Source organism: Equus przewalskii, chromosome 23 (assembly GCF_037783145.1).
Source record: "Equus przewalskii isolate Varuska chromosome 23, EquPr2, whole genome shotgun sequence".
Taxonomy (NCBI): Eukaryota; Metazoa; Chordata; class Mammalia; order Perissodactyla; family Equidae; genus Equus; species Equus przewalskii.
This window is the reverse complement of record NC_091853.1, coordinates 15420219-15442943: the sequence shown is the minus strand read 5'-3', so window position 1 is coordinate 15442943 and position 22725 is coordinate 15420219.

Sequence of the window (22725 nt, the reverse complement as noted above, 5' to 3'; positions counted from 1 at the left end):
CCTCCTGCTCGCTTGCCCCGCCCTAGCAATGAGACACACCCCCTGCAGACGAGGCTCCGCCCCCAGTCCGTATCAGAGAGGAAAGTGGACTCCAGAAGAATAACTTGCCCAACCATCTATCCAGCATTTACTGAGCACCTGTCGGTGCCCAGGGCTGTGGGCCAAGCAAGGGAAGGGCGCGGGGAGTCGCGGTGGGGTGTGGGGAGTGGGGGTTGGAGAGGTGGAGGTGAGGGGTGGGGGAAGCGCAAGGGTAAAAAAGGCGTAGTGGTTCCTGCTCTTCCCAACTTCAGTCCCGCAAAACAGGATAAGTAAACAAGAGAGTGGGTGTTATCTAAGGAAAGTGCAGAAGGCTGTGGGAGTAAATAGCAAATACTAATCCAACTAGACTAGTAGGTCTGGGAAGGTTTCTTCGAGGAACTGTCATTTAACCTGAGACCTGAAGAATAAGGGAGTTAGCTAGGCAAAAGAAGCCGGGATGCAAAGGAGAGGAGACAGAGTTTCAGTAAGAGAAACAGCATTTGGGAAGTCTTCTGGTGAGAGATCACAGTAAGTTCCAGACACTCAGAGAAGACCAATGTGGCTGGATCAGAGAGTAGTCCAGCAAGAAATGAAGCTGGACAGGGAACCAGAAGTCAGATTCTAGAGGATTCTGTAAGACAGGTTGAGGGGCCCACACTTTATCCTAATGAAAAGTTCTCAAAGGCTTTAAAGCAGCTAAGTGGCCTGATTAGATCTAAACTTTACAAAGATTGCTCTGATGACAGTGTGGACAATGCGTTGGAAGAAGGCAAGACTAGAGAAAGGAAAATCAGTTAGTAGATTGGCGGTGATCCAGTAATGTGAGCTAGCGGGGTAGCAGTGGGGATGAAGAAGATGGGTGGATTTGAAAGATGTTTAGGACATAGAAGTAACAAAACTTGGATGGTGCAGCAGATAAGTGAGGAAGGAGAAAGACTCAAGGGTGACTCTGATTTCTGGCATTAGCAACTAGGTGGATAGTGACCATAAGAGTTCTTTCTCTCTTTCTTCTCCATGTCTTTACCATTTTCATAGCCATTATCTTACTGCCTTTGGTGATTCTCATCTGTGCAGAGACTTTATTGCCTTTCCAGATTATAAATTCCTTGAAGACATGGACGCCATTTTTTTTTTTCAGGTTTTCTTTTGCTTAGATTGTGCCATAAAGGACTCACTGAATCATATGTTGAATGATCAAATGAATGAATGACCTCAAGGTTTTGAGTCTCAAAACTGGAAAAACTAAAGTTGTTAGAGAGGCCAGGGCCCAAGCTGTGTGTAAACTTGAAGTTCTGAGGATTGTTGAGCTTGTGGACTAAGAAGAGCATAAGTCAAAGCCTGGGGTTGGAGAAAGTAACATTTCTGTAAAGGGCCGGATGGTAAATATTTTAGGCTTTGTGGGCCTAACTTTGTCACAACTGCTCAACTCTGCGATGGTAACACAAACTAACCATAGGCAATACATAAACAAATGGACATGGCTGTCTTTCAATAAAACTTTAGTTACAAACGCAGCCAGTGGCCCAGATTTTGCGCATGGGTTATAGTTCTCCAACTCCATTTCTGCACCATGATTTCTATATCTGAGTGCTGACTGGGATGAGGAGTTTGTTTTGCAGTGCAAACCACCTCAGAAAACCACAGAGGTGGCCTCAGCTCCCCTCCTCATCAATACCTCTGTGCTGGTGTAATGCCAAATATACAGTAGGTGCCTCATAAATGTTGCGTCAAGGTCACCCATGAACGCAATATTAAAGAGTCACAGAGCCTGGGAAGACCTCTCCACCAAGAGTTCTTGGCAATAACAGGGAATCGGATAGTAACACCAAAGTATCATTCTGATAACTGGCTTCTATTCCTCTTCAGTTTTCTTACTTACTATGTGTCAGATATTGTGCTAGGTATTTTTTCATAACTCATGTAGGATTCACAAAACAACCTGGCAAGGAAGGTACTTTTATTCTCACCTCAGGAATGAAGATACTGAGTGTTATGGGTTGAATTATGTTCCCCCCAAAACAATGTGTTCAAGTCTTAACCCTCAGTACCTCAGAATGGGACCTTCTATTTGGAAATAGAGTTATTATAGCTGTAATTATTTAAGTTAAGATGAGGTCATACTGGAGTAGGGTTGGTTCCTATTCCAATAGGACTGGTGTCCTTATAAGAAGACAGCTATGGAAAGACGCAGAGACACAGGGGGCGTGCCATATCAAGACTGAGGACTGGAGTGATGCATCAGCAAGCCGAGGAACAGCTGGGGCTCCCAGAAGTTAAGAGAAGGCATGGAACAGATCCTCCCGAGAGTCTTCGAGAGAGCAGGGTCCTGCTGACACCTTCCCTTTGGACTTCTCACCTCCAGAATTATAAAATAATAAATTTCTGTTCTAAGCCACCCGGTTTTTGTTATGGCAGGCCTAGGAAACTAATACATTGAGACTCAAGGAATTTGTCAATCACTTGTCCAAGATCACTCAGCTAGTTTGGGACAGAGTCAATGTTAAAACCCACAGCTGTCTGGCTCCTAAATGCATGCTTCTTTGATTAGACTGAGGCGAATCAATCTTTGGTTCTACTTTACCGTGATGAAATGATATAAAACCAAATACTGACTCATACCAGAAAAGTGATTTCCCTCTCTTCTATTCTCTCTACAATATTGCCTATGAACAATATTACTTCCTTTAGAAGAATTCTCTAGCAATACCATCTTTGAAAATAATGTTTCTAAGACTATCCTTTATAGTCACAAGCTATAAGTTCTGCTTTTCACCCTCTTCTTGCCTCACCCTATTCATTTTTTAACTTTTTTTTAAAGTAAACCATCTTAATCTATTTATACATGGCATATTCTTTTTAAAAACTTCTCCAGCAACACCTTAATGAAACCTCTTAAATACAGTCAATAAATATCTCTAGGTGATATTTCCTGGAAATCAGGGAAAGGAAGGTGAGAAAAAGTAGTAAGTGTTTTGCACCTTTTAAAGTATATTATCTCTGATTTTCATTCAAGTCCTGTGAAGCAAGCATTATCAACCTTATTTTTGGAAGAAAAAAAACTCAGGCTCAAGAAGATTAAGAAACTTGCTTAAGATCAAAGCTAGTATATGATAGAGCCAACACTTCCCCAGTTCTATATGGCTCCAAAGACCATGCTTTCCTCAGTTTACCTTAGTCACACGTATTATTCTCCCCTCCTTCCATCACCTTCTTTGTGGCATTATTTTGAAACTAACACTACTTTTTCCCATTTCCTTCCCAAGAAGTCACTTGGAGTTGTCATTTTCCATATTCACATATATCACTAAATCCTCGCTTTCCTTTTCCAAAATTGGCCAGAAGTATTATCGTGAAGTATGCAGAAATCCTCTCAGGCATCCTCATTTCTTTTGATCATTTGGCACATTTTAACAACGCCTTGTACAGTTCTTTGGAGATTGACAATCACAGCTGGCTTTTTCTCTTTTCCTACATTCTTAGAGGCTGAGGTGTCCTTTCTCCATATGAGACCTACCCCCATCCATCTAGACCCTTGATCCCATTCCTTTCAGTCTCTGGGATCTTTCTCTGTTCAAGTCTGAGATCTTTCCCTGTCTCCCTCCTCCCCACAGCTTCCTCTCTGCTTACTAATATTCCCACTTCAAACAAGAAAATCCTTAATCCCATCCACTCCTCAAGTCATCACACAACGACACTCTTTCCATCTTTTTCTAACCAGCTTTTGAAAGGAAAGTGTAATCTACAGATGTCACCTCCATCTCTTCTTCAGCCAACCGACTGGTCAGATTTTGCCCTCACCTTCCACTGAAACTGCTCCAAGATTACACAAAGCCTCTTAAATGTCAAAGTCAATGCATGCTTTGAGGTCACCATCCTACTCCATTTCTCTGTTGCATTTGACCATTTTCATCATCCCATTCTGCTTAAAACTCTGTCCTCCCTTGGTTTCTAGAAGATTGTATCCATCTTTGCTCTTCTTTATTTCCTGGTTTTATGCTTCCTCTGCCTTCTAACGTGGCCCACGGCTTGTCTCTCATTTCATGCTGTCCTGAGAATTTTCCCACTCTGATAGTTTCAACCAACACTTTGACGCAGAGCTGTACACCAAACTATATAGCTGATTATGTCCTCACCTCACCTCCTCTTCAATATTTTCAAAGGACTTACTTTTCTTAAGATGAGTTTTGAAGAAAAAGTGGAAATTTGCTGTCAGACTCATAAAATAGAGAATATTTGCAGGCAGCTGCAAAATCATATGCAGAGATAAAGAGATATGAAAGATGAGGACAGATTGAAAGAGTTGTAATCAGTTCAGTCACGCTACAGCATGATGTGGAACTGGCAGAGGTGGGAGAAACGAGAGGTGAGGCTAGGCAGATAGGCAGGGGTCAAAGGATATGAAAGATCTTACATGCCATGCAGATGGTTTCAGATTTTACCCTGTGTATGGTGAGCCATTGTGGAATTCTGAGCAGAAGAGTACCATGGTTGGCTCTGAATTCTAGAAAGCTCATTATGTTAGGAGGGTGAAGAAAGGATGAGACTTAGAGGCAGGAGACCAATGAAGCCTTGCCAATAACCCGGGTGAAAGTTGATGATGGAGTGCACTAGGGCAATAGAAATGGTTTGGGTAGTAGAGACAATGGGCTTTTCGAAAGTGGAATCGAGAATTTGGTGATTTATCAAAAAGGTACATAAGAAGGTGGACTCTAGGATGATAGGTTTCTAGTTTGAGTAAGTGGGTAGATGAAAAACTATTCAGCACAATGGATTATAAGAAGTGAAGTAGATTTATTGGACAACATTCATTCATTCATCCCCCAATCAGATATTTACTGAGCATTTTCTACATGCTAAGCAATGTGCTAAGAAGCCCTTGAATGATTTCCATTTTGCATATAGGTTTGAGATGCCTTGAAACATTCAGGTTTGAGATGTCTAGCTAACAGGTAGAGAAAGGCATCTAAAACTTAAGAGACATGTCGCCATTGTGATGTTATTGTTAAAAAAATTGTGACATGTTCGTGGGGGTAAATTTTTGCCCAGATGCTTAATGAGCCATACTCAGCAGACAATATTAGTGAAATGAGAATTAGTTGAAATCTATAATAATCCTATCCCATGTTAATGATATTGCTTTCTTAAATAATATTCTATCAAGTTGTGTTCCTGTATGATTAACATAATATTGAAAAAAGAACAAATGTTCAACTGCATGATTAAGCAGTATATGGCTGATTTCTGCAAAACTAAGATAGAGCCATGAGTTAAAAATCCTCTTCAGGAGCCAGCCCTGATGGCCTAGTGGTTAGAGTTTGGGGCTCACCACTTTGGTGGCCTGGGTTGGTTTCCCTGTCACGGAACCACACCACTTGTCTGTCAGTTGTCATGCTGTGGTGGCAGCTCACATAGAAGAACTAGAACAACTTATAGCTAGGATATACAACTTTACACTGGGACTTTGGGGAGGAAAAAGTAAATAAATAAAGATAAAAAATAAAAGAAAGAGGAAGATAGTCAACAGATGTTAGCTCAGGGTGAATCTTTCCCTTCAAAAAAAAAATTCCTCTTCATAAGCATTTTGTCACTCTCAAAGAAATTGCTACCTTCACCATCTTTGGCAGTGTCCTTTGACTTTACAACATTTTATATATGATTACCAGTTATATATTGGTGATAGCATTGTGAGTACAATCTTTTTTGGAAAATAGGCAAAATTTAGAAACAGCTTAAATGTATGTATACATTTGACCCAGTAATTCAGCTTTTGGAAAATTCAGCAATTATAAAGAAATCATCTAAGCAATGGAAAAAGGTATATGCATGATGATGTTTATCACAGCTTTATGTATAATTTTTAAAGGAAAGGAAGCAACCTTGGTGCCCGCAGGAGTAAATTATAGTTCATTTATATGTGTCCATTAAAATTATGGTTAGGAGAATTATAGAGAGACATGCAAAATGCATAGGATAGAATGGTACGAGTTTTGGAAAAAGGAGAAAAATTTTAAGTAACTATAATTACAATTTTTTGAAAAATACATAGGAAAAATAATGGGAGTAAGTTTGACAAAATAACAACGAGTTATATTTGAATGGGGGGATTAAGTATTATTTTTTAATTTTTCAAATTATCTGTGTATCAGAGATTTGTCATCTTTGTTTTCCCAGTGACCACTTCCCCTTTTTCTGGTAAAAGTGCCCTGCCTCTCCATAGGAATTCCCCGTTCCTTCTCTGAGTTCATGTGGTTTCAGTCAAGTTGATGCCACCCCTGCCAGGCATATAGCCCAGGCCAAGATCATCAGAGGCAATTAGACCCAATTCTAGGACTTTTATTGGAACTTTTGGTGAAAGTTCAAGTTCTTTCCACTTGTTAAGATGATAGGACGGAAGTCTAGAGCTGCAGGAGGTAGAATCCTGCACCATATTGTCACCATGAGGTAGAATCTATCTGTCAAAAGAGCCAAGACAGAGGAAAGCAGAGATGAGAGATGGAGATGAGGAGACTGAATCTTGGGAACATTGTTTGAGCCTCTGGCATTAGTCATGTCTGATGGGAGACTACTCCTGAACTTTTCAATTACATGGGCCTGTAACTTATTTTTTGCTTAAGCCAGATGGATTCTTTTTCTCTTTTAATTTACAATAGAAAGAGCCTTGATTAATTGAATAATCAGATTATAGCATATTACTTTTACGTTGTTTATAAAAGGACACATGCATCAATAAGCATCCTAAAGCATCCTAAGCACTCTAAAGTTTGCATTTGTTTCTTGACCTGCACTAGTAATGTGGATGAAATATTGATATTAATTTCCAGGTTCCAGAAATTCTAGAAATCTTGACTCGGCCAAGACACATTGCCTTCATGAAGTTACTGAAGGGTTTAAACAGAGGGAACAAAGTAATACAGAAGGACTTACTATAAATTGGGCTAGTGTTTGTTACTCCGATAATAGACAGTTTTTTGTTTTGTCTCTCTATCACCTCTCTCTTCTTCTACTAAAGCATTCCTTACGTCCTTTGGGTAACAGTTTTCCTTCCCAGCCCTGCAAGGGTAGGGTATGTTATCTCAATTAGGCCATTCAGGGCCCTTTGGGATTTTTTCAAATAGAAATTAAGGAAAGACATTCTCTTTTCTCTGGAGTTGAAGACAAAAGATGCTGGTGCCCATGATTCTACTCTTGTTAAGGATGCTGGTCTGAGAAAAAGAATCCAACTTCCTGAAGAAAGCAAAGTCAAGAGAGAAAGTCCAGAAGGCCAATTTATCCAGTTCTAGTCATCCCCAAGAACAGCTGCATTTCTACTCTTCCCATAGTTTGGTTATATGGGCCAATAAATTCCCTTTTTTTCTCCTCATGTACTTCCACTGGAGTTGTTCACTTGCATCTGAGAGTCCTGACTAAATATACCTCCAGAGCAGTGTCCTGGTAAACCTGGGTAGGGCCATACAGCCGAGCCTACAGGCCACTGCAGACCTGTTCTTTCCTTAAACCATGTGCCAAATCCTGTGATTTTGCCAAATTCTGGTCAGTGGCATGCCACTGTTGGAGACCAACCCAAAGATTTTCACTTAGGTGTGTGTCTTTGTCTATTCAGGCTGCTATTACATATCACCATGGACTGGGGGGCTTAAACAACAGAAATTTATTTCTCACAGTTCTGGAGGCTGGGAAGTCTAAGACCAAGGCTCTGGCAGATTTGGTGTCTGGTGAGGACCTTCATCCTGATTCACAGACTGACATCTTTTTGCTGTGTCCTCACATGGTACAAAGGAGGTCTCTGAGGTCTCTTTGATAAAAACACTAATCCCATTTATGAGGCCTCTGCTTTCATGATCTAATCAGCTAACAAGGGCCTGCCCTCCAAATACCCTCACACTGGGGATTAGGTTTCAACATACGAATTTGGGAGGGACAAGAACACTCAGTCTATAGCAGTGTACGAATGAGGAACACAGAAGATAGTGCAAGATGGCAGGGCATGTTTTGACGGGGGAAGCCCTAAGTCAAGTTACCCACTTAGAGGAATAGAAGGAGTAGGAGAGAGAGATAACAAGATGGCGAGTCAGCTGTGAGGAGGCAGATGCTTAGCTATAAAGGAAAATAGAAGAGATCCAAGGAAGTGGGCTCAATTTGCCCACTCATCTACATGGCATTGAAAAATGGAAGAAACAACCACTAAGAAATATGGTTCAATCAATGGCCTGGAATCCAACTCGATTAACAATTCCTTCTCCCTTGGGAAAGGGCAAAGAGCTAAAGAAGTGACAGAAGAGAAGGTAAGAAGGTAGAGAATCAGACAGAAATTGCCTTCTCCCTAGTCACATGTGGCTGTTAAACACTTGAAATGTGGCTAGTACAACTAAGGAACTAAATTTTTAAATTTGTTTAATATTAATTAACTTAAAACTTCAAACTATAGCAGTGTAAAATGTTTCTCCACTAAACACAACTTTTTTTTTTTTTTTGGTAGCATCGTATTTTACTTTGACCATTGTGTTGTCTCAGATATTATTACTGTAATACAGTGTGTGTCAGGCATGTGCGTCATTACATAACCACATCATTGATCCAGTTTGTGTCTATCTGTTGATTCAGTTTGAATAATTTTTTCTATGCATTCAATGCATTTATTTGAATATTTTATACAGGCAGCCTGAGTTACAATAGTATCTATATAAATTATAATTGGTAACTAAATTTAAATACATATTATTTTCATTATAATGCAATTAAATTATTTTTCCAGCTTAAAAAATAAGTATGGACAGATTTTTAAATTTAAAATGAAGGCATAAAACTGAAGTGGAATCAAATGGAAACACAGAAACTGGCACTATCACCTGGAGAGTAAGGAAAAACGGCAGATTGAGAGAAGGTATGATGTAAATTTCACAATGAATTTCAATCTACTGAGCAAAATTTTACAAAACTATCTGTTGCGTAAAAAAATATTTTAAGATAATAAAATGGATGTTTTCAGCAAATATATGGCAAATTTGATCAATAGTTAAGAAAGAATCAATGAAATTAATTTCCTGAAATCAAAATTAAATGACCAAGAAAAATATTTTTTAATGGTTTTAGCAGGATCTGAATTTGTAACATTCATTGGTTATAAAACAACTTGGATTCTTGCGTGTGCACACACACACACAATACACATATGCAGTTTTAGAAGGAGAGATGGTATGAGAAATTATTATTTGTATGGAAATTTTGTTAGAAAATTATGAGCAAAAGACTGAAAACGTATTTTACAAAAAGTAAAATATCTTCAGTTAAACCATCAAACTATTTTCCATAGAACACAAGACCTTTCTAACAATATCAAAGATCAATTGATTCCAAATTTGGAAAATTGCCAGAGAAAAACAATTCATTGCTTTGTTCCTCTGTATGATAAAGAATGAAAACATTTGTGGTTAATTTTCAGAAGCAGATTATGACAAGTGTCATGGATAAAGTTAAGTTTTTCAGTGTATATGGGCAAATGCTTATGAATTGTTGCCGATTGATGGAATGTGGAAAGAAATAGGAGTCAGTAAATGTAATGATCTTTGTGTTCTTTGCATTATTTGTTGAGTAGTAGAAGAGTTTTGTAAAAACTTACTGTACTATTACCTCCGATTTTCGTTTTGGAAGCCAAAGGAATGCTTGCCAAATATTCAATAATCAAAGATAAAAATGGCAGTGTGTTATTGATGATTTCTCACTCTCATGCTTCTGATATGAACAACCAAATTTGAAGCTCTCAGGAAAAGAAAAACACATATAAGACCTAGATAGTCAGGTATTGACACTGCAATCGAAACTTTTCATAATACAAATCAATAATAATGATTCCTACAATTTCTCTAATATAAATCAAAATGTACAAGTTTTAGTCCTAATAGGCAGTGTTATATAAGTTAGATGCAAAAACTTCCAAAAAATTTGAATAATTGTTTATTAATATTTATAAATATAGTATTGCTTTTCAATTTATATAAAATCCCTTTAAATTTGGTGCTAATAATACACGAGTTAATGCGTGTGCTTAACTTGGACAAAAATAGTTTTGAATCTGAAATACGTTTGTTTCACAGTTAAAGCAATTCTTCTAAAAAAGGATGAACCAGTTTTATAAATGTGAATGCAGATATTAAAGGATATGATGTTTTGGTACTTGATTCAGTTATGGGAAAACTTTAAAATATGTTTGGAACAACTTGGATATATAAATCTACTTTTTGAACTGTCAATTTTATGAAATATAACTACAAATATTTCTGATGAAAATTTAGCATCTGTATTGGGACGTGCTGTAAGTATAAAATACACTTCAGATTTCAAAGACTTAGTGTGACGAAAAGAATGAAAAATATCTCAATAGTTTTTACATTGATTACATGTTGAAATAACATTTGGAATATAGTGGCTAAATAAAATGTTATTAAAATTAACTTACACCTGTTTCTTTTTACTTTTTTTAATGTGACTACTAGAAAATTTAAAGTTACATATATAGATTACATTCAATTTCTATTGGACAGCACTGGTCTAGAATGTAGGGTGTGGATAACAGTTTCTGCCGTGGACTGCCAACTCTTTGAGAATGGAGACTATAACTTGCTGATCATTTGCTTGCTGGACGTTACTTTCATGTAAAGGTATTACATGAGATAATACCTTTCATGTAATAGGTAATCAAGAAATGTTCGCTACGTTTAATTTCTTTTGGAATGAGACACTTCTTTCTCTTTTGAGAAACTACTCTTATTTTGTGGATTTTTAGAACATTACCAGCAATGATCATTAAACTTAGGTTTTATTTTTTCAACCACATGGATATAGTATACTTCCCATTTTTCTGTCTTCCCTCAGGTGCCAGTTCTTTGAAGCATCTTTATTTGTTTCTGAGTTTACCCCAGTGCCAAATACTTGAGAGTACTGAACAACTGTGCTCTTTATATACTGATTACTTGTGTCAGCACCAAGATAAAAATATGAAGCTAAACCATCAGGAAAAATCCTGAGGGAAAAGAGAGTGGTGACAGTGGGGAGAGAAGAGAGATCTTAAAAACAGAAATGGGTGAAAATCTAGTTCATGAAGCCGGAAACGGAATTGAGAGTCAGGTCATAAATATCAAGTACCTTGAGCAGAGAGATCCCAACTGAGCAAGGCAAATACAAAGACCCAAGGGTCAGTCACTATTCAAATTAATGAACAAGAAGTTGGGGTTTGGAAGCTAAGATGTGGAATGATCAGTTCAAATCAATGCTCAAGGGTAGCACTTATATAGACTTTGAAAGACCTGGGTCCAGAAGGCTCCCAGGAAAATATTCTTGTTCATCCTGAATGAGTCTGGCATATGACCATCTTTGTGATCTATTCAAGTTCTTTTGATTCTGCTTGGTGGAAGGGGCTACACCAGAGCTGCATCATGTCTTATGTGATCTTCCATCACATTACTCAAGGAAGCATAGGGAACAGAAGAGAGTTCCCAGTAATAGGCTCTTTGCCCTAACTGGTCCTGCTTCACTGACTGAAAGTAAAGAATTAGGATGGGTCTCTGTGGCTCTTCCAAGATTTGAGGAATGCATGAAGCATGCTCAGCTGCAGCGTGGGGCAGTGAATGCCAACACTTGGAAGATTATAGCAGTCAAACAAAAATACTCTGCCAATATGTACTCACCAGGTATAACCACGATAACCTATTTTTTAAAAAACTTTTTCCTTCTTTAGACAATAAAGCTTCTATGTATTGGGTGAAACACTATGCTGAGTTTATTAGCTATTCCTTGGTTTATTTAATGTTTTGAGGAATTCTTTTTTTTTTAATTGCAGTAACATTGGATTATAACATTGTATAGCTTTCAGATGTACATCGTAATATATTTCAAATTCTGTGTAGATTACATCATGTTCACCACCCAAAAACTAATTATAGTCCATCCCCTCACATGTGAGCCTAATCACCCCTTTTGCCCTCCTCCCCGCTTCCCCAATGGTAACCACCAATCCAATCTCCATTGCTATGTTTGTTTGTCATTGTTTTTATCTTCTACTTATGAGTGAGATCATATGGTATTTGACTTTCTCCCTCTGACTAATTTCACTCAGCATAATACCCTCAAGGACCATCCATGTTGTCACAAATGGCCAGATTTCATTTCTTATGGCTGAGTAGTATTCCGCTGTGTATAAATACCACATTTTCTTTATCCGTTGGTCCCTTTATGGGCACCTAGGTTGCTTCCAAGTCTTGGCTATTGTGTATAATGCTGTAATGAACATAGGGGTGCAGGTATGTTTATGCCTTTGAGTTTTCATGTTCTTTGGGTGAATACCCAGCAGTGGGATAGCTGGATCATATGGTAGATCTATTCCTAATTTTCTGAGGATACTCCATACTGCTTTCCATAGTGGCTGTACCACTTTGCACTCCCACCAGCAGGGTACAAGTGTTCCCTTCTCTCCACATCCTCTCCAACATTTGTTGTTTCCTGTCTTGTTAATTATAGCCATTCTGACCGGAGTGAGGTGATACCTCATTGTAGTTATGATTTGCATATCCCTGATAGCTAACGAGGTTGAGCATCTTTTCATATGCCTGTGGGCCATCCGTATATCTTCTTTGGAGAAATCTCTGTCCAGATCTTTTGCCCATTTTTTAATTGGGTTGTTGGTTTTTTTGTTGTTGACCTGTATGAGTTCTTTATATATTTTGGATATTAACCCCTTATCTGATATATGGCTTGCAAATATCTTCTCCCAATTGTAAGGTTGTCTTTTCGTTTTGTTGATGTTTTCCTTTGCTGTGCAGAAGCTTTTTAGTTTGATGTAGTCCCATCTGTTCATTTTTTCTTTTGTTTCCCTTGCCCAGTCAGATGTGGTACTTGAAAATATGCTGCTAAGACCGATATCAAAGAACTGAGGAATTCTGATACCAACAGGGTTAGGTCTAAGAAAGGTACTTGGTCAAATGCCATTGGAGAGATCATTGCATGCAAAGAGGGCCCTGAATGCCTGTGGAATATTCCTTGGCTGGATCGAATCTCAAATCAACATCTCCTTACTTGTTGCTCTGTCTTAGTACGATGTCAGCCTTCCTTCAGAAGGCTAAAGGAAGAGCATGTGTCAGGTATCGTATGGGTACCCTACCCATGTTCTTTTATTGAATAACAATAGCCTATAAAATAGGCATCGCCATCTCCATTTTACAGAAAGTAAAGCTCAGGCTCAAAAAGCAAGAGTTACTGCTAAAAATTTGCAGATCTGGGAGTCCAGCCTAGTGTCTTTATGCAGGGTGCATTCTCTATACTGTTCTATCTCAGTGTGAGACCTAAGAAAAAAGGTATGAGAGGCGACCTCCCTAAGCTGACATTTTAGATTATTCCCAAATAGCCCCCACTGCATCTCTCAAGGATCCTCTTGGAAATTAGTCAATGAGCCTCCATTGAAAAACAAATGACAGATATATAGGAAATATTCATGTAGGAACACACAGAAAAATATCCTCACTAAAATAAAAAACATGCACATTGAAACAGTAATGAGATTTTAAATACTCTTCCTTGGAACTTCAAGTCAGCTGAGCACATACCCTAAGTATGCATGTGCCAGTTTATAAGGGTGAGCCACAGATTCCAGCCTGAGTTCAAGGGCATTGCCTGGGAATTCCCAGCCCTTGTTTTTCCTGAACTTCTGGCACTCTAATCCAGGTCCAACTCCCAATGTAGTGACCTTGACCTCAGTTTTATCTCTGAAGGCCTATCTATATATATCCTACCTGATAATTTGGTCCTAGCTTGACTCTTCAAACTTCCTCTAGTTCATCCCTTTGCCTCCCAACTTCTTCCTTTGCCTCCCATGGGAACTGCCCACCCTAGGCTCAGTCCTGAGGAAGCTAATCCGGCCACAGCTGTTCAGTCGACTATATTGGCAGTCAGGGGCTGGGATGAGAAGGCTGACATTTTGTCTAAAGCCTACAGTTGTGAGGGACTCTCCCTGCCCCCGTGGCAAAAATAAATTTACCGATTGGCATGTTCCACTTTCAGTTTATGGGAAATGGGATATTATGGGAAAACAGAGTATTCCAGAAGCAACTGCCTACTCCATTGGTTCAGTTACCAGAAGTGATGAAGGAGCATTAACACAGCCTATAAGGCTTATGGACTTCTACTCAGCTGACCACTTTCTCTCTGGATGTACCATGCAAGTATGCCACGTCTCAGGAAGTGTTTTTGGTCTGAGGTGGAGGAAGACTTGCTACAAAGACCCCCCTCAAAAAAAATATATATATATACACACACACATACGGCAGAGCTACAGGCTTCATGCCAAGAACTTTTGTCTCCACCAGAGGACACGTTTACTTTCTGAAGCTGTGGCTGTTTCCCTTCACAACTACATCACATGAACTTCCAGAAGGTTCATTGGGTCCTCTACTTTCCCCCGGGAAAATAAAGGTATCTTCATCACCAGAGTTAGTAGAACCATACATAAATAACCTCGCCTCCCTGTGCCGTAGTTTCTTCATCAGCAAGATGGGCATAATAATAGTATGTACTTGAGAGTTGCTGCGAGAATTAAATGAGCTCCTGCGTGTAAAGAGCTTAGAATGCACTTGATATGTAATCAGCAATCGGTCTAGGTTAGCTGTTGTTGCTCTACTCCTTCAGGAATAAACAGTAAAGGCCCTTTGCCTGTTAACGTTTCTCAAAGGAATGATGGTGGACAGTCAGTTTCTGCTCCTGCATCCCCATGTAACTTCTTCTAATAAGGTCTTGGAGAACAGTACATTCAGATTTTCTATTGGTGGTTTTTCTATAAAGAAAGACACTGGTGTTTGGTGAAGTGAACCCAGAGTGGAACTCCCCACCCAACACTGGAAGGAAAGTAGGTGTCTACTGATCAGTAGGGAAATCTGCATGTTTCTAGGGAGGTGAGATTGGCATGTTACTGTTATAAAATCTTCTGAGTGTCTTGCGATGGCATCTTCTGGAAGAAAGGATCCTTCTTGCCAGGTTTTAGACCTAATTTTTCCCCTAAAATACTTTACCTTGGAAAAATCACTGATGTTTCTATGCCTCTTTTTTATCATTTGAAAGTTGAGCATTAGAATGGATGAGCTTCAAAATCCCTTCCAGGTCTAATATCATAGAATTATGTAATTTGTGAATCACATTGGTTTAGAAAAAACGTAAGGAAATAGGTCTCTCCTCCATGTGGGGATCATACTCATAATTCCTGAACACCATATTAAAGATGAGATGGAAAAAAACCCTGACAGACAGGCCATATGGCTATTTTAAGGGCCTATTAACATAATTTCATGAGACATTTCGGTAACTGACTCGTTGTAATTCTGCAGCTCTAAGTTCAAGAAACTTCTCAGACTAAGCCGTGCTAGCCTTGGAGAGAGGGGGTGGCTGAGGGATAAAAATGTGTATATGTTCACATCTCAGTACACTGTACCAGACTCTGCAGCCACCTTGGACAGTGTCTGGGCCAGAGATTGGTGAGATGCACCTGAAACAGATGGGGACCTTCCCAGCACATGTCCTGCTTAGCCCATTGGAAACAATCCAATGCCTCTCAGCAGTAGAATGGATAAACATACAGCAGAATATTCATGATTAAATGCCATAAAGAAACGATAAATAATGAACTACTGCTACATGCAACGATATGAATGAGTATCACAAACATGATATTGATCCAAAGGTGTCATACACAAAAGAATACGTACTATATGCCTCCACTTATATAAAGTTAAAAAAAACCCCTCTAATCTCTGATATCAGGATAGTAGTTACCTTTGGAGAAAAAGGTAGAGATTGGGAGGAGGCATGTGGGAGGCTTCTTGGGTATTCATAATATTCTATTTCTTGATCTGGGAGGTAGTTACATGGGTGTATCCACTTCATGAAAATCTATCAAGTTGTACACTTAAAATAGATAGTTTGATAACACTAAGGAACATTTTTAAATTGGAGTTTTATCCATGACAAATAAGATACATTGAAGGAATGGAATACTCTCAATTTCTGTAACTTCCTGAAATCTAATTTGCATATAATTTCCATACTCTCTGAGACTAAAGTGGTGGATAAGATTTTGGCAAAATTGAAAGAGACCAGTACAAGTAGAGAAAGGAGCATGCGAAAATCATAGAGATGAACAAATGCAGATCACGTTCAGTGACTAGTGAAAGGTGGAGCATCATGGGAAATGGCTGAGAAGGGAATTGGGGGCCATACTGTGGAAGGTTTTGAATACAAGGCAAGGTTTATTCTTAGTCTCATAGGCTATAGAGAGCCAATAAGAATTTTGAACAGGGAAGTAATATTCCCTTCCTCCAGTTCTTTCTACTTTTAATAGAATGAGGTATGAAGAAGCTATCTGAATTTATTCAGAAGTATTTTTGTCCTACTCTCTGCCCCACACGCATAATGTACTTATGTATAAATGAATATATCCCCCACAACAATCCAAAGAAGTGGGTTATTCTTATTCCACAAATGAAGAAATTGATGCCTAGAAAGCCTGAGTAACTTGTCTGAGGACAACAGAAGTAGCCTTCTGCCAATAGTGGAACAACTTTGCTTCCTTTTTAAGAGTGACCCCAGGAAACAGAGCATAGATGGATTCGGTAAATGGTGTATTCAATGAGAGGGGGAGGCGGTAAGTAGGGAGAGGGAGCAAAGGAAACCTCGGTAGCACTCTGCAAAGGCCACCATCAAGGGCAAGTGGCTGCCATGGTTTCCATGGTAATAGATACCCACCCCTGCCACAAAACCTCATCCTCCTCTAGGCCAGAGAACCCAATCTGATGACTTCACTCAAGCTGTGGAGTCAGAGCCACTCAATCCTGTGCCAGCTCAGGGCACTACCTCTAGAAAAATGCTTTTTATTTTAGCAGGTCATTATTAATGATTCTTCTTTTTGTCTCAGAAATGTTCTCTTGCTCAGTGATGTGCTGGGTGAGCGAGTGTTTTTTGAAATTTTCCATCTCCTTCATAGCTTTCAGATTTGGCTCATGTGAAAAAGAGTTGAGAAGGTGGAAAATTTCCTTTACCCGTACAGAGATCTGCATCACCGATTGTCTCTATATATGCGAATCTACAATGTGCCATTTTCTTGTTAACGTCTAACAGCAGCTTCGATGTTAGATAGTGGTTTTAGTTCAATTCTCAGACCCATCTCTTCCTAGTTCTGTGATTTGCAGCAAGTTAATAAACCTCCCAGGGTCTCAGTTGTCTTATCTATATTATGGGATATGATGCCAGTACTTACTTCATAATGAGAAAATGGATATAGAGTGCTTAACTCACAGCCAAAAGCTAAATAAATTATTATTAATCTCATATCTAGACTGTTTTTCTGGCTTTTTGATTGCTAAATGGAGAATTTTTTAGTAATTTTTAACATCTATTATCCAAAAGAGTTGGGAAATGCAGTGTTTCAACTAACTGGATATTATGAGTAACTGAGTTGATACACACAAAATCAGCATGAAATCAAGAATATTTGGGGAATAACATTCACAATTATATTCAAGAGGCAACATTATTGCAAAGCACTTAAAATTCAGGATTTGAATCCAGCTGGCTAACTCCAGGGTCCCTAATTTAAGTTTCCAAAGACATAAACAGAAATGGGTTCTGTGTGCACCCATTTTACAATTACATAAGCTGAGGTACTCATTTTGTCTACAAGTTATTACACCTGAAAACGTGGACCCTCATTGTGTAACCATGAGAAAGTGATTTAAACTCTCAAGGTTAATTCTCTTAGTGCCCCACCTGGATCCTCTTTACAGGCAGTGCGCCCACCCCCTGGCTGCTGTTTGTGTTGCCTGATGACAATTCACAGCTGCCCCTACTCCTGAAAATAGTCCTCAGCCAAATAGAAGTCTCCTTGCCCAGGAGGCAACACCCGCTACTGCCCAGGGCAGATCTCAGCCAATGGCAGCAGACTTAATGGGACAAAAAGCTGGCCCCATTGCCTGAAGGTGGGCTTAGTTTTACGGTGAAACTCCAGCCTCTCTGTGGAATCAAACTGAAACTAATCTTTAGCAGGTACCACACTCTTGCTTAAGCTTTCTGCTCCTGTTTACTCTGCATCTTTCACTCCTCTTTTCCTGGGAGCACCTTTCCAATCACTTATAAGAATCTTCATCTCAGTCTTGTTGCTCAGGAACCAAACTTTAAGACAGCTGGCATCAGAAATGGTCTCAGGAAGCTGACTCTGAGGATGGGATTCTGGAGTTGGCTTGCTTGCTGGCTGGATGGCAATGAAGACCCCATAGCTGAAGGTAGGTGGAGCATTGGTGAGCCCTGCTACACAACAGTGTGATTGCTCAGATTTCCATCTGTAATGAGCTGGCGTGGGATTCACGCAGAAGGGGGTGTGCTAATTGGTGCAATGCTCAGCATTTGAGAGGTGCAGAAAAATAATAACTATGAGCCCTCTGGAATTGGATGGGTAGTTGAAAAGAGAAAATTACAGACTGGGATTTGTCGGTCAAAAATTTAAAGCAAAGCTTGCGAGTCAGAAGGCCTTATCTCCTGCAGCTGGGAGAGGGTGGGGGCAGAAACAGCTGAAGATCAGGCACAGGACTGAACTGCAACGGCTCTGAGAAGGCTGAGTTCTCAGCCTGGGCAAGTCTCTTAGGCCAAAGTTGGGGCTGTGATGGGGAGAGTGTGCCCTGAGTCTTGCGATAGAGGTATCTCTGCATAGATGCACTTTGAACTTTGATTCCCCTGAACACTCTGATCCCGGAGAAGTGGCCTGTTTCTCATTGTTGAAGATAGAGCCTTCTACCCCCAGCTTGCTTGAAGACTATGAGGAGACTTCAAATAAGGCCTTATAACACAGTGCAGGACCCTTTCCGGGATATGCTCCCGTTTCCCTCCTGGCCACAAGACTCATCCCTAGCACCAAATCTCAGCATAGCTCAATCAGAAAAGTTCTGGGCCAGCCAAGGGGGAGATGATATTGTTCACTGAAGGAGCCCCAGGACCTAGAGAAAACTTATTGGCAGAAGCTGGGAGAGAGGACCCTGAGAGTGCTTGACCGAGAGGGAACCTAATATAAAGTTGGCTAAGGGAGCTTGTCAGTATGAGAGAATTCCATCACAGCCATGAGTTAATACACCAGCAAGAGCCTAGGAGGTGGCTCTAAAGTGTTGCTGGGATAGCTCTCAGAAGACTGGGGAAAAAAATGACCTACACAAAATGAAGTAAAAATGCAAGAATTGCTGTAGCAAATGCGGGAGGAAGGAATCGGAAAGCTCAGAGAAATGGGTATGCTGGATTGGTTCTGCTGTATAAGACCATAAAACCCACTAGCTGACCAAATTCTCAGGAAGGAACAGAGGTCACCCCATTTAGCAAGGCAATAAGGAATGGCGAGGAGGACTTCGGCTTCACTGAGAATCTCAGCAGTGGCCGTCTTTTGTGGGCTAGGAATGATGGTTACACGATTAGACTCCTTCATAGCAAGGGGATGATAGGATTCTGGAAGAGCAGAGGCCAGGTGGCAGCACTTAACTGGTGGGTATAATTACGATAATGGGCAGCAAGGTCAGAATGGCAGCCAGAGACTGAGAGAGACTCACTTCAGATTTAAGGACACATATAGGCTCAAAGTGAAGGGATGGAAAAAAATATTCCATGCAGGTAGAAACCAAAAGAAAGCAGGGGTAGCTTTTCTTTCCAGACAAAATAGACTTGAAGCAAAAATGCTAATAAGAAGTAAGGAAAGTCATTATATATGATAAAGGGGTCAATTCATCAAGAAGATATAACGATTGCAAATTTCAATTATACAATACAGAGTTGTCAGCCGTAGTCACTATGTTTTATATTAGATGCTCAGACCCTCATTCATCTTATAACTGAGAGTTTGTACCCTTTTGCCAACCTCTCCCTATTTCCCCTAGTCCGTAGCAACCACTTTTCTACACTTTCATTGAGTTTCTCTGTTTGACGTTTTTTTTAGATTCCGCATACAAATGATATTTGTCTGTCTCTATCTGGCTTATTTCACTTAGCAGAATGCCCTCAAGTTCCATCCACGTTCCATCTTGCCATCAGCAAATGGCAAGATTTCCTTCTTTCCCATGGCTGAATAATATTCCATTGTGTATATATAGCCACATCTTTATCCATTCATCCATTGATGGATGCTTGTGTTTTTCCATATCTTGGCTATTGTGAATAATGCTGCAATGAACACAGGAGTGCAGATATCTCTTTCATATCTTGTTTTCTTTTGAATATATATCCAGAAGTGGGATTGCTGGATCATATGGTAGTTCTATTTTTAATTTTTTGATAAACCTCCATCTTGTTTTCCATTGTGGCTACACCAATTTACATTCCCACCTATAGCACACAAGGGCTCCCTTTTGTCTACATCCTTACAAGCACTCTTATCACTTGTCTTTTTTGTGAGTCATTCTGACAGGTGTGAGGTGATATCTCATTGTGGGTTTTTGTTTGTTTTTTGGTGAGGAAGATTGGGCCTCAGCTAACATCTGTTGCTAACCCTCTTTTTGTTTGAGGAAGATTGTTGTTGAGCTAACATTTGTGGCAATCTTCCTCTATTTTGTATGTGGAACACCATCTCTGCACAGCTTGATAAGCAGTGTGTAGGTCTGCACCCAGGATCCAAACCTGCAAACCCTGGGCTGCTGAGTTAGAGTGCATGAACTTAACCACTATGCCACTGGGCTAGCCCCTGATTGTGGTTTTGATTTGCATTTCCTTGATAATTAGTGATGTTGAGCGCCTTTACATTTACCTGTTGGCCATTTGTATGTCGTCTTTGGAAAATGTCTATTCAGATCCTCTGCCCATTTTTTAATCCAATTGTTTGAGATCTTTTTGCTATTGAGTTATGTGAGTTCTTTATATATTTAGGATATAAACCCCTCATCACTTATATGATTTGCAAATATTTTCTCCCATTCTGGAGATTGCCTTTTCATTTTGTTAATAGTCTCCTTTGCTCTGCAGAAGCTTTTTAGTTTATAGGCCCACTTGTCTATTTTTGCTTTTGTTCCCTTTGCTTTTGGTGTCAAATCCAAAAAATTGTTGCTGAGACTGACGTCAAGGAGGTTACTGCCTGTGTTTTCTTCTGGGAGTTTTATGGTTCCAGGTCTTACATTCAAGTCTTTAATCCATTTGGAGTTAATTTTTGTGTATAGTGTAAGACGGTGGTCCAGTTTCATTCTTTTGCACATGGCTATCCAGTTTTCCCAACACTATTGAAGAGACTATCATTTCCCCATTGTATATTCTTGGCTTCTTTGCTAGAAATTAACTGACCATATATGTGGATTTATTTCTTGGCTCTCTATTCTGTTCCATTGATCTATGTGTCTGTTTTTATGCCAATACCACACTGTTTTGATTGCTATGTCTTTGTAATGTAGTTTGAAATCAGGAAGTTTGATGCCTCCAGCTGTGTTTTTCTTTCTCAAGATTTCTTTGGCTATTTAGAGTCTTTTGTGGTTCCATACAAATTTTTAGGATTATTTGTTCTAGTTCCATGAAGAATGCTATCAGAATTTTGATAGAGGATATATTTACATGTAAGAATCTGTGACATATGAGACATCAATGGGAAAAGAGAGCATTCTGCATAGTGCAGTACTGGGATGGGCTAAGGATTTGTAGGACATCTCAGTCTATGAACTGTTGGAGGCCAGGGACCCCTTTACTCCTCTTGAAACTCCACTGCCTGGAACATAGGCACTCATTAAATAAGGGCTAAACTTATCTTACTATGGACTTGTGAAAAGTTAATCATAGTAAAATAACAAGAAATTAAGTGGTTATCAACTTTCTGTATAAGTATGTGCTTATAAGTAATAAATTGCTAGGGAAAGGATCAACAGATCTAATTAAAAATTTTTAAAACTTTGACATACTAAAAAATAAACTAAAAGGCATGTAAATGACTTTCAGAGGGTTAACATAGAGAAGTCCTGCAAAGTAATAAGAAAAGCACTAACCACCACATGGGTAAATAAGCAGTTTATGGGCAGATAATTCATTAAAATGAAATTGTTATAAACAAATTACAGAAAAATGTATACAAAGCCATTTCCTCCTCCTAAGTTACCAGAAAACTTTCAATGAAAGTACACAATGCTAGGGAACGTGTGGCCAAACAAGTACATGCATGTATTCCTGGATGCATTATGAATTGGTGCAGTTGTGGAAGTCGATTTTTGTAAGATCTGCCAAGAATCACGAAAATATAAAGTTTTCTTCCATCTTTACAGTTTTGGATGTAATCCTAAGGAAGTATCCATCCTAGAGAAATAATCCAAAATTAAGTTGAAATTTAGACACAAAAGATTGGAAACCACATTGAAGTCTAACTAGTGGTAGCATTAAGTAAAACATGGTATATCTGTTCTATAGAATATTTGTAGTCATTCTATGTAATAGCTATGAAGATAATCCAGTGTCATGGAAATACAAGTATTATATAATGTTAAGTGATAAACACGAGACACAGCACTGTATGTTGAACAGAGCAGGCTCTGCGAGGTGCTTGCTGGTCATACTGCAGCCTTCCATCAAACCAAGTCCTGGCCAGGGCTCTGAGGGCTGTTATTTGAGACACACATTGTTGGGCGTTATATCACATGACTCCTGGCCATAGCTTTTTGCGCAAAGGGTGAGTGCCTGTGTCGG